Consider the following 12111-nt stretch of genomic DNA (forward strand, 5'->3'; position numbering starts at 1 on the left):
AAACTAGGATGGTCCGAAATCAAGTCTCTGAAGACATTTAGGGAGGATTCAGATAAACAATACCAGGTTTTTTCCTCTCTTGCTTTCTCCTAAATTTTTCCCCTATCCCTTCCTCGCTTTCTGTTTCTCAGACGTTGTTTGCTTCCCCTCAATTTCCAATGGAGCTTGAAATTAGATTTGTTATACTTCCTTGTTCGCAAACAAAGCTCTGAACCGCAGATCTTGGTGTAAGTTACCTCCCAGAGTGAGTCACTGCACTACTCCACCTCTCTACCTGAACGGGTTGAAACTGCAATACAAATCAGCAAATGCCTTTTTGCCTCTCATCACGATTATTTGCTTGCGAGAAGGAAAATTCTGATTTCAGTCAGACAGAGGTAGAACTATTTAACTGCACTGGTTTCAGTCTCGATTTACGACAGCAGAAATTGGCCCACAATGTGGCTCAAGATAGAAACAGTATTCATTGTCACAATTTACAACTTCATCAAGAGTTAACTTGGGAACTGCAAGCTGGCAGCAATAATTCTTACATTGCTGCAAACTGTGTTTTCGTCGTTTTTGTTGATACTGGCAAAACGCTTGTTTTGGCTTTCTGCATGTTGCAGTCATTAGTCTAATATAGTATAGCCACTCTCAGAAATATTTAGGGGAAGGTCATTTTTATTCAACTGCTTATGTACTGGAAACTTAAATAAACAAGTGAGTTGAAGGCATCAGCAATCCCACTCCTTGATCCATGCCAAACTCTGATTCCTAAAATCTGGTCAGTTCAATTAGAGGAAAAGTCAAGCAGCGATTATGTCAGCTGGAGGAAAGAGAGCATCACAGTTGCTTTTACTTGAGGAATAGCTGGAATGCTGCTACTTTATAACGGCTAAATCCATAAAGCCGGAGGTGCTCAAAGACGAGCTAGAACATGCTCAGCAACTCTGATATTAGCAACATGGCTCCTCCCGTTCATACTCAGGAAAAATTCCTATGGAGATTTCACTGAAGAGAAAGGGTAGAACCATGACCATTTATTCCCAGCTGTTTAGAGTTCCTGTCAAGACAGGACAGTCTGCTTGAAAATGGTATTCTGGGGGAAGAAACCATCCACGTTTTTCATTTCTGCAAGTCTGTAATTGTAAAAGTTACAAAACAAGTCACTTGTGAGAAGTACTTATCTTTTACGCTCATTAGATTGCCATCCAGCGATGACTGAACATGATATTTAAACAGTGGTGTTTTTGCCAATGAGTTACGTGATCAACACGAACTGCTAATGTTTTCTATTCTAAACCTTCTCAAAATGTCAAGTGTTCTTGTCAGCTGAGTGGAAGTGGCATAAAAGTAACTTTTGAAGTTGCTGTTGATGAGATACCCTTGGGGAACCTAGTATATATCCTGAAATCATATTCACAATATGCTCTAATCTTCCCTGCTGCAAAAGGATTAGGCTCTTAACTCTCATTTCCATTAATGGCAATGCAGCACAGCCTGGGTCTTCCCTTCCAAAAAAGACACTGGGCATTCTTAACTAACACAAGTCTCATTTCCTGAACTTACTCAAGCTCTAAGAAAATAAAAATATAAAATAAGCTAAGGAAATTGCTTCTGAAAACCTAGGCCTGTCACAACCCTCCCAATGGCAGCACTGGTTTTTTTTTCTTTTGTTTTTTTTTTTTTTAACAAAACAAATCACCACAACCGCAGAGAAATTCACAGTTGTCTGAAACACAGTCTTCACAGCAGATGCCCTGGCTCTTCACAGTTCTGCAAGTTAAAACCTCAGTAAAAAGTAAAAAAGATGGTGCATTACCTGAGGTCCTGGTCAAGGATTCAAAAGACCAGGGTTCATGCCCTGCTTACCAGTAGATACCACACGTGAGCAGCTCTTTCCAGGACCGCGCTGAGGCCAGACGCCAGGCACCCCTGTGCCAAGGTCTCCTAGCCATGCTCGGCCGTCTCCAGAGCTCTGCAGCCACCCGCGGCACCCAGCTGGTCCTCGCTGATTTCACTCCAGGAAGAACCACGGGTTTGCAGACTTTTGCTCCAAAACCAATCTGATGGTGGCTGCCGCACTACCAGGAGCAGAACCAGCATGAACTAGCTTGCTTCTGAAGTTTCGATAAAGTAAGTAACCACTGCTGACATTATATTTCTAGCACAGCAGGCCTAACATGTAGGTGGAAGGCAAGGTAAGGCATTTGGGGAGACTCTTTCTTGACTAACAAACCATTTTTTCACTCACACTGTTTTCCAAAGTTCGAGATGGATGGGTGGATCTTCAGGGACTGCGAGCAAAGCGACTGTGTGCTTGTGATCGAATTGGGTACTTTCATCACACACAGACAGGATTCATCCCTCTGAAAGAGCCAAAAATGGCCACAAACCTCTGTGCACTGGTTGGAGAGTGAATCTGCTGTTTTATGCTGTTCTTCCATAGACAACTGTCTGGTTGCAGGAACCAATAATAGTACTTTGGACACAGATGGGGTCAAACGCGGTTTTCAGTTACACGCAACGACAGAGCAACATAATTTGGCCCAAAGCATAAGTGTTTGCGAGCGTGAGCTTTATACATAATTGCACTTCATGGATAAACTACAAATAAATATAAAAACCAGAAAGCAGGGTAAGACTGGTTATGCGTTTTATTATATCCAATTTTGTATCCGCATTTTTTCATACTGCCTCTAGCAAACATTAGTTGGGATATTGGTTCCATTAAATAAACATTTCAAAATTTGAGTACTTTCAAATTGCTAACAGCTCGTTTGCAATCAGCTAGCAACACTCAGTGCTAACGTCTCAAAAAGGAGTAATCCATGTCTAAAGCATGGATCCATGTCTACACTGGCTATCACACATGTTGAAAAGCAAAGTCAAATACTCAAACGCATTCTGTGAGTTCAAAGATGTCGGAAGAACAAGTCGGCCTCCAAAAACATTTCAGGGTCATTACATATATTTGATCACATCTGCTCTTGTAAATACGTTATGCGCTATTGGATTTAAAAGGCAGTGCTCGCTCGGGCAATATGATACTGCACAGCACCGTGGACTCATTTACCTCGCGCTCACAAAGTGGGCAAGCGGGCTGAAAAAAACACACAGGGATAATCAGCAACTAGGCTAAGCCACACGCACCGACCTAGCGAATGTGGGTTAAGTACAGGTAGAGGAGCAGAGCCGCCACATCGAGGTTAATGAGATGCATCTGGGTTCCCCGGGCAGCCCCGCCGCAGCCGGCTGCTCGCCTAAACCAGGCAACTGGGCCAGCCGGCGACGTTGCTTAGCAGCTCGCCCCGCGAGCGAGGCCGCCGCGCACTTTCGCCGCTCTTAGCCCTGGCTGGTTAATGCTACCTTGACGTTAATAAAGCGTGGCACCGTGCAACACCGGCTAATCACCGGCAGCGCTTGAAACGCGTCGGGAGAACACCACATGAAGCAGCAGCTTTCTTCAGCGGTAATAAGGATCACAAAAGCCTCAGTGAAGCACAGAGCCACAAACCCGGCATCCCCCTCCCCAGTCAATACGAATATTTAACCGAACCATCAGAAGCCAAGGAACTGACCAGAAGCAAGAGGCTCCTGATGATCATAAGAAATAATTATATTTGCCTTTAACGGCCGTAATTTTGGGGTCATTTATTTAATCCTCACCCACAGCCATAACGAAGGAAGGCAAAGAAAACTTTCGTCTCTGCTGCGCAGCGAGGCGCAGCAGGGAGCGGCAGGGAGAATAAGGGATTTGCCCAAGGCCGCGCACGAAACGCCTGGCGTGCCTGGCTGCCAGCTCCATTCTCAAAATACATCGCTCTTTCGCTAATGGCAGCAGCTGTCTATTTGTTCTCTCACACTTCCAGAGCATCTAAGATTATTTCCATCGAAGATAATAATCTGTTCCGCCCAGTGGGAACAAAATTGGGTCATAAACGTTTAAGCTGGTCTGGTTTCCCTGAAGACTCCCGGTAGGAGCACGGTTACACGCAAGGCTGCCATTGCCGGGTTCAGTTTGGGAAGGCCGGTGCTTAGGCAACAGCAGGAGAGACGTGGGCTCAGCTCGTCGCTGCACCACGAGAGCGGCCGGTCTTCCGGCCGGGCCACGCGCTGCAGACTGCGCCGCAGCTGGGGGTTGTACGCGTGCCACAAGCCCTCCCACAAGGGAAACACAACCATTTCCCCAGCGCACGGCCGGCACGCGGGGCCGCGTGCAGAAAGGCTTCCTCTGGGACGTACAGACACCCCTCACGCAACGCGGGGTGACCCTGGCTCACTTTAAAGCATCCGGACAGCAGAGACCTGGTGGACAGCAGCTCGTGGCCACCAGGCAGACCCTCAGCACACCGGACTTTCCAGCAGGTTCGCACCCGCGCAGGACACCAGAGCCAGGGGCCACGGCAATTTTTATATCAAGATCAGCACCACTGAAGTGATCACTCTCATCTCCCTTGAAGAAACTAGTTCTGATTGTTGGGGTTTTTTTGAGCAGGGTTAGGCAGAGTGACTTTAATCCGACTGCCTACCCTTTCTTCTGCTTTTCCTAGCCTTGTCTGCCAGAACTGGCCCTTTCTGTATGTCCATATGGCTGAGATTTAACCTGTCTCAGTTTAGGCATCTTACTGAGGCAATCTGAGCTGCAGGGTAGCCACTTTGGACACCCTTATTATCAGTGAAGAAATACAGGTACCGTGAAAGGATGATTAAGCCCACCTAAGACGCTAAAAGTGTGTCAAACAGCGTAACACTGGGTCTTGTAATAACCTACAATTAGCATGCAAAGCCCAAGGCATCCACAAGTTGACAACACAGTTTAATCCCCAGTCATAAAGTAGGCTAAAATAATGATTATGGTTTAACAGTATTTTTAACAGAAGCGATGCTATAGGAAAGAAGCTGCACAAACATATTGATCTCAGCTGTGCCTCCCTGACAAGTCTGTATAGATTTTGTTTTTACGGCCCTTTTCCCCAAAAAGAACGCAGGGCTTACAACTGGGGATTTCTGCATTTGTATGTAACGGACAGTTGTGCATCAAAATGAGGGATTTGCATGTTTAACTGCCTATATTTGTATCCTCCTACCCAGTTTGCATATGCAAAGGAGAGAATTGTTATATTTATCAATGCATACATGAAAGGGAGAGAGATAAATGACCTGGTTTGCAGAGGTGCTGAGCACATGCAGTTCCCATTTATTTCAACTGGAGTGTGAAAAACAGGCCTTAAGTGACTGGCCTAAGCTCACACAATGAATTATTGTCAGTGCCAGGAAGAAAACCCAGAAATCCTTCCAGTCTAATCCTCCCCAGTCTAAACTCGAGACACCGTCTCCCCCAGAAAGAAAAGGCTGTACAACAGCCTGACCACTCTCTCATCTCCACCTTAGCTTGCTAAGAGAATAAAAAAATAGGACATGAAAAAAACTCCTGTATAATCTTTAATGACTAGCAAATAATGCCAAGTAGGGCAAGTAAATATGTGTGAAGCATTGCTCACACACCCAGCAACTTGCATGTGTGTCACAGATGGTTTTACTGAAGAGCCAAAAGAGAAAGAGAGAAAGGAAAGGAAAACAAGTTACAGTCTAGATAAAGAGGAAGATAGAAAGAGAGACAAAGGCATTTTCTAATGTAAAAAAAAAAAATCCTTAAAAACTCTGCAAAAGCTAATGGTAAAAAACATAGCACCATTCCCTCTCCTTGATAACATGTAGGCTAATCTCTACATAAATAGAAATAACAGCCCTTTGAAATGGCAATGATTTGCTTGGAAAACATTCATTAAAAACGTCCTGCAATTATTGACTCTATCATTATTTCTTGGCAGCAGCTGAGTCTCACTGCATCTTGTGTTGTTTTTCCAATGAAAAGCAAAGCATTGTTTGAAAAAAAAAAAAAAAAAAAACCAAGGACATTGTATTTGAAATATGTGCTTGGTGACATGTAGCTGATTGCCCAAAGGAATCAGGATACATATATTTGTATTATTGTACACGTGAGTAGCTTGAATCATGTACTGCTCACTCTCTTTGTTTGGATTATGCAGCTTGGCTGGGCAGCCATCCAAAAGATTCACATTAAATTCTAGCTATATTCAGCACAAAAGTCATCTAGCATCAGAGGATCAAAGTTACATCAACCAACAAGCACTAAGGAATTGATAAGCCGCTAAAATTAGGTCATCTCCTAGCAGCTGCTTTTGATGGATGAAGTAGAATTTAGCCTTAGGTTTTCTATTTAAAGATCTGTTACAGCATCTTTTCCTGCAGCTACAATGAGAACACAACAAAGTATAATGCTTCTGATTAAATGTTTAATCATTACTCTTTACTCTTCTGATTGTTTCTGCCATGCCACAGATTTACTGCACTCTGTATTTGCCGCTTTCCTAGCCCTTTTAAAACTGACGTTAAAATAGTCAAGAAGATTTTTAATTCCTAAGTTGTAAGAGCTAAGAGGGTTTTTTTTTCTTTAAATGTGGATAAAAATCTTGCAAAGCTGTTTACTTATCATTGTTAGAGAGGCAGGCTGTCACTGCGATTGAAAATGAATCTCTGTGCAACTGCATTATTACTGGGTCCATTCAGATAAAACCCTTGATCACCCGGCGTTGTATAAATACAAACATACATATCCATGCATAACTGTATTTGGGGCTACAGGAGTCTTTATGCAGTTATGATTTTCTTTGTGGTTACTTTATGGGAGATTAGTTAATTAAACTGATTGACAACAGGCTTTTAAAGGCGCTTGCTAGAGCACTGGGCTATCTTAGGTCATTAGTGGCTGGTGTTGTGATCCCTATACAAAGCGCACTGGTATACGCCCTACCAAGACCTGTTTGCGGTACCAGCGTAGTACAAATGGTGCCACCATTAGCAGGCTTAGAGGAGAGCTCAAAAAAAGAATGAACAAAAAAAAAAAACCCCAAACTAGTTTCGTATACACACAATCTGCCCTTGACTTGGTCAGAACGCGACCGAGGTCTGCTGGCTGCCGCAGGCGCAGAGTATCGTACCGTCGCGATCTGCGTAAATGAAACTAGCACAGGACTTCAGCGCCGGGGCTTTCACTGTGACATCTCCCATGTCTGTTAAAATCGCTAAACCCAGTTTAAACAATCTGGAGAAACATGGGGGGAGGGAAAAAAAAAAAAAAGACTATCTGCCCAATGGAAAAGATAAAATCAACAGTGAAAGACATGCCTTTTCAAGTCAAAAAATGGTGGGGGGGAAAGACTGAAAAATATAGTACATGGCAATGCCAAATAAGATATGCAACTTATCTTTCTATACATTATGGACATGGACACGCTGCTGTACAGTAGCCAAACCCTGCTCCCTCGTGCCAGCCCAGTAAGTGGGGCTGCTGGTGGGGAAGTTGCCCATGGGACAGAAGCCTCCAGTGCATTTCGGCTCCAAATGTGGTATGCCAATCCCACCTGCTTGAGAAAGCAGCATTAGGCACTATAGTTCAAAATCTAGACCTAGCTGTTTCCAGCTACACACAGCTACTTCAATTAAAACCCTAAACTGGGGCACGGGGAGAGCAGGTAGCATGTCTGGAACAGACAACATATCAGAACCTCTTCTTTTTCTTTTTTTTTTTTTTTTTTTTTTTAAAGAAAAAAGCTTTATGAGCAGAATTTAAATGAGTTTAATTTACCAGTAGTGCTTAGTACTGCAGTCTGCCTGGATCATAAGCTAATCAGCTTTTCCTTTTGCAGAGGACCTCCGAGAAAAAAACAAGCCAGGCAGCCAGCTTGTAGGTGCCGAACTGGCTTGCGGAGGAGGACATCTGGCTGCACAGGGACACTCTGAGCCACAGAATTCACACCTTCATAAAATTTCGACACCCTCAGTCGAACACTGTCCGTCATAACATCTGCTGTCTTACTGTGCTATGGCCACACTTTTTTCCTATTAAGGATATCTGATATTATTACTGAGTAAAACTTGGGATTTAAGCTTTGACAGGCCCAATGACAAGTGGGAGAAAATATGCCTTCCCTGCCTTCCAGCTGCTCTTCTTGGGTCATCTTAGCATTAATACCCTTCTTGTTTATTTGCTTACTAACGGAGTTACCTCATCATCTACTAACAACTGGGTGCTCAAGGCAAAATGAGAAACCAGAACGCAGCAAGAGTTTGCTTACTTTGTGACCTTACATCCTTGACATAAGGAAAAAAGATAACGCCCTCTACAGTAAACCAAAAGATCTGAACCCTTTTCAAGGGACTACAGGAACACATTTGCCCTAGGCCTGCGCATTTGCATGGGAAACTCCCATTATCCTGGTCACTTTTTTGGATGATAGCTATAATTTAAAGTTGGACCTATTACTGAATCTTCCCTTCTCTATAGCTATGCTATTTCTTGACAGTGATGAGCATTATCATAAATCAGAGTAGCTGAGTAGACATATTATACTGAGTCCGATATTAATACTGATATTGACGCAGCATTCTTTAGTCCATGACCACAAACTCAATCTGAATTGTTCAAGAACTGATCTGAACTATTATAAAAACATCCAATTTGCCCATTTATCATTTGACATTTTGAACAATTGCCTATTTTTCTTTGAAAAATTTTTTTAAAAACTTCAGGAACTTAAAGGTCTTTCTTTGTCCAACTTTTTTCTTATGGCCATTCGATGCAACAAACTGTGCGAAAATGAGAATTTGGGGATATCTGAAGGAGGAACATCTGCCTTTTTTTTTTTTATGCTGCTATTAGCTTTATTGAATGTTGCTAACCTTTAAAAGTTAAATGAGGAAGAAATGAGAAACTGAAAAAAACAGAAATTCATGTAAGAAAAGAATTCAATGCAGTCACTTCTCCTTTCCTTCCAGTTAGTCATAAAAAGGGGGAAAGAAAATAACCCTTCCCACTCACTCTCCCTCACATTTAGGGAATTTCTGATCAGCATACCTGTGGTATCTAGTTTTGAGAACACATTAGGTATGTTTGTAAATAACAATAATATTATTATTACAATAAGTAACATTTTATTGCTAAGTAAAGTGAAATTAAGCAAAATTAAATTACATTTATACCAGCTCTGGTCCTATTCACCAGGCACAAAAGCGCTAGCACTTGTAGATCCTCTCACTAGCCCATATGTGCTTGCTGTGCATTACACTCCAAAGCACAAACCACGAGCATGCTGACAAAAGTCAGTAAGAAAAGAAAAATTGTGGTTACTCATCTTCTCAGATGAGAGGACCAGCTTCTTTTAGGCCTCCTTGTGCATGTGAGAAGACTTGCACCCTCCTATCTGAGCCTCCATGGAAGGGCAAACTGTCTCAGTGCCACCAAAGAGCTGAAGGTTTGGCAAGGAAAGATCTGGTCTTCTACAGGTGAACAAATGTCGTGCAAGGTCTCATTGCAGAGATCCCTGCTGGCTAGCTTAAAAATCTTAACCGGATGATCAGTGTTTCTTTGTCATGTTTATGAACTGAGCAGAGCTCATTGCTTGTGCAGTGTGTAGTACAGAGCAGTGCCCAGCTATAAAAACCAACTCAGAAAGGGGAAAAGTGTTTATAGAAAAAAGGCCCATTATGCACTGCCACACTTTGATGGGTCACTAATTTAAGCAAGTCATAAGGAAGATTTAAGTCAGATAACAGTGCGAGGTTTGGCTTTAGGTCATATGCTTTGTGGAATCAGCAGGGCCAGCTGTCTTTGAGAAGGAGCTACGGTTATTTTCTATACTCACAAACTAGGCCGGAGAAGAAAACTGTGAAAGGAACAATGACGCTACCAAAGGGAAGTCCTTGAACATGAGGAAATTAAGGACCAGGCTTCAGCTTTTCCATTCCCTGTTAATTTAACCCTCCCTCCACATCCCAAGCCCAGGCCCTGTGACAGTGCTAAGTAGCACAGTCTCATACCCACATGTGGGTACATAATATATAATACATGGTCATACCTTCGTCTTCTACTGGATCTCTGCCTTAGCCCACAGAACGGGCAGTTACTCAATATTTACATTTATCCTACTCATTTAGCATGTGATCTCAGGTGTCATTTACCGCATGCCTTTCAAGCCCTACGCTCAAAACAGAACTTTATTTTTCTTGGACTATTCCCTGGCTCTTACAACACTTTGGTTTTTTGTTTGTTTGTTTTTTTAAACAAACCTGAATACATTTACTATAAGTGAGATATCATTACTACCGTTTTTATACGCCAAAAAACCCACGTTTCAGCGAGAACAAAGTCAAGGTCTGCTAATCTGTCTCTTCACCTCTATTTCTCGCCCATTCAAATGACTGCATCGCACCAGAGCTGCCATCCTCCTTCCCCGGCCAAGCCAGTAAGAGTGATCCCTGGGGAAAAAAAAAAAAAAAGGTCACTGGAAGGACAACATCTCCCCTTTTGGGTCCAGTTTTCAGCTTCAGATAACTGCTGGGAGCAGCAATTTCAGGGGAAATTACCAATGAAAGGTCTCTCCCTTGAGGTGTACCTGTGTGGGAGGGTGTGGGGGTCTTGAAATAGGAAACTAGAATTTCCCCTTGCCTTTATATGTAACCCTTTGATCTTCCTTTCTACTCTGCAACTTGTTGCAGTAGGTGTAGAGCCCATCTGGATGTGCCCCGCACCCATTAACTTTTCCCAGCTGCTTCTTCAGAGGCAGAGAGGCAGAGGGTGGTTTAGAAGGGAATAACCAGACTAATGTAAATGAGACCAAGAAAAAAGAAAAATGCTGGCTGAATACAAGGGAAAAAGTTATCACTGTCAGGAAGTTATTAAAATTTGGTTTAGATATTCAAGTGAAATGGTAGAAGACCCTCATTTGAAACCCTTGAAAATCAAGTGGGCAAAACAGCCATTTTACATGGGTGCCCAGGAGGTGATGTGAACAAGTCCTACCAGACCTTTTCCAGTTAAGATTTCCAGGATTAAAACTTACTCTTGTAATGCTTCCAACTGCCTATATATGCTCTGCCTAACTGTAGTGGTCAAGAAAGGGACATTCACAGCTACTAAGCAGGAACCTTTCCCACTTATTTGCAATAGCAGTAATGAGTACACGAAATATTTTACATCGCTTTTCCTTGCCATATATTGCAATTATTCTGTTATTCATCAAATGTATACAAATTCCTTTTCATATGTAAATACACCATTTGCTTCACAGCTCTAGCCAAACAGTTGTGCGGTGCTTTGTCAAGAAGATAATATATTTAATCACTGAGTGCCTTGTTTCCATTGTATCGAACAGGTGTTGTTTAATAGCACAGCCATTGTAACATTATATTCATTTATTAATGTGAGTGTAACGAACATATTGTAGAGACATGAATGTGCTGGTCTCATGGTTGGGGTTAGTGGTTTCTTATGATGTGGTATGTGGAGGATAGTGGCTTAGATTCAGAGCTGCAGAGAAGCAGGAGTTCATTATAGCAAGTCTAACTGATGTGGCTAGTTTTGGCCTTTGCTTACTTTTGAAAAGCTGAGAATACATGAAAGACTTCATTGAAAATGTGCAAGTTATTCAGTGTGGTTAATTCTACATTGGCTTCATTCCCACCTTCTTTCAAGACTGAGTATGCGACCGTGCTTTCCGAAATAGCAAAAACAATCTGCAATAGATTCAAGTTGCTTTAAGATACATACACAGTCCCTCCAGCCTGGTATCCTATTTCATGGAACGACCTGTCTTCAGAGATGATGGAGGAAGTCAGTAGGTGATCAACTAAAACTATGTAGCAATGCTTCCTTGGCTAGTGTAATCACAGACGCTTTGCTTCTTTATTTATTCATTTTTACACACACTGCCACATTTTTAAGAGTTACTGCTCTGAGTGCTCCCTACTTAGAGCTGCAGCTCAGCCAGCTGGCAAGGGGACTACAACTGCACAGGCAAATCAGGTGAATAAGTGGAGTAAGTTAAGCACCTGATTTTTCTTACTGCATTGAAATCACCCATTTAGCATCAGCCCTCAGGGGGCCACAACTCAGCCCATTTGGCTTATAGAGCTCAAGTGCCTCCTTCAGTTTGTTTGGACACAAACATCTCGCCTTTTTTCTCAAAGTGCTTTATGTTAACCATGACACCTGACAGTATCAAACTCTACGGGTCATTATGTAGTGCATTAGAAGTATTGTACTCT

The 12111-nt window shown here is 42.6% G+C and overlaps 1 protein-coding gene across 1 annotated transcript in view; it reads right to left on the minus strand.

Annotated features, from left to right (window-relative positions):
* The window catches only part of LOC138064478 (tubulin polymerization-promoting protein family member 2-like), a 109162-nt gene that overhangs the window by 37343 nt on the left and 59708 nt on the right, over window positions 1-12111 (minus strand). The window contains exon 5 of the mRNA XM_068927304.1: window positions 10242-10323. The gene's annotated coding sequence lies outside the window, so the exon portion shown is untranslated. The remainder of the gene's footprint in view (window positions 1-10241; window positions 10324-12111) is intronic.

This window comes from Struthio camelus, chromosome Z (genome assembly GCF_040807025.1).
Source record: "Struthio camelus isolate bStrCam1 chromosome Z, bStrCam1.hap1, whole genome shotgun sequence".
In the NCBI taxonomy this organism is placed as follows: Eukaryota; Metazoa; Chordata; class Aves; order Struthioniformes; family Struthionidae; genus Struthio; species Struthio camelus.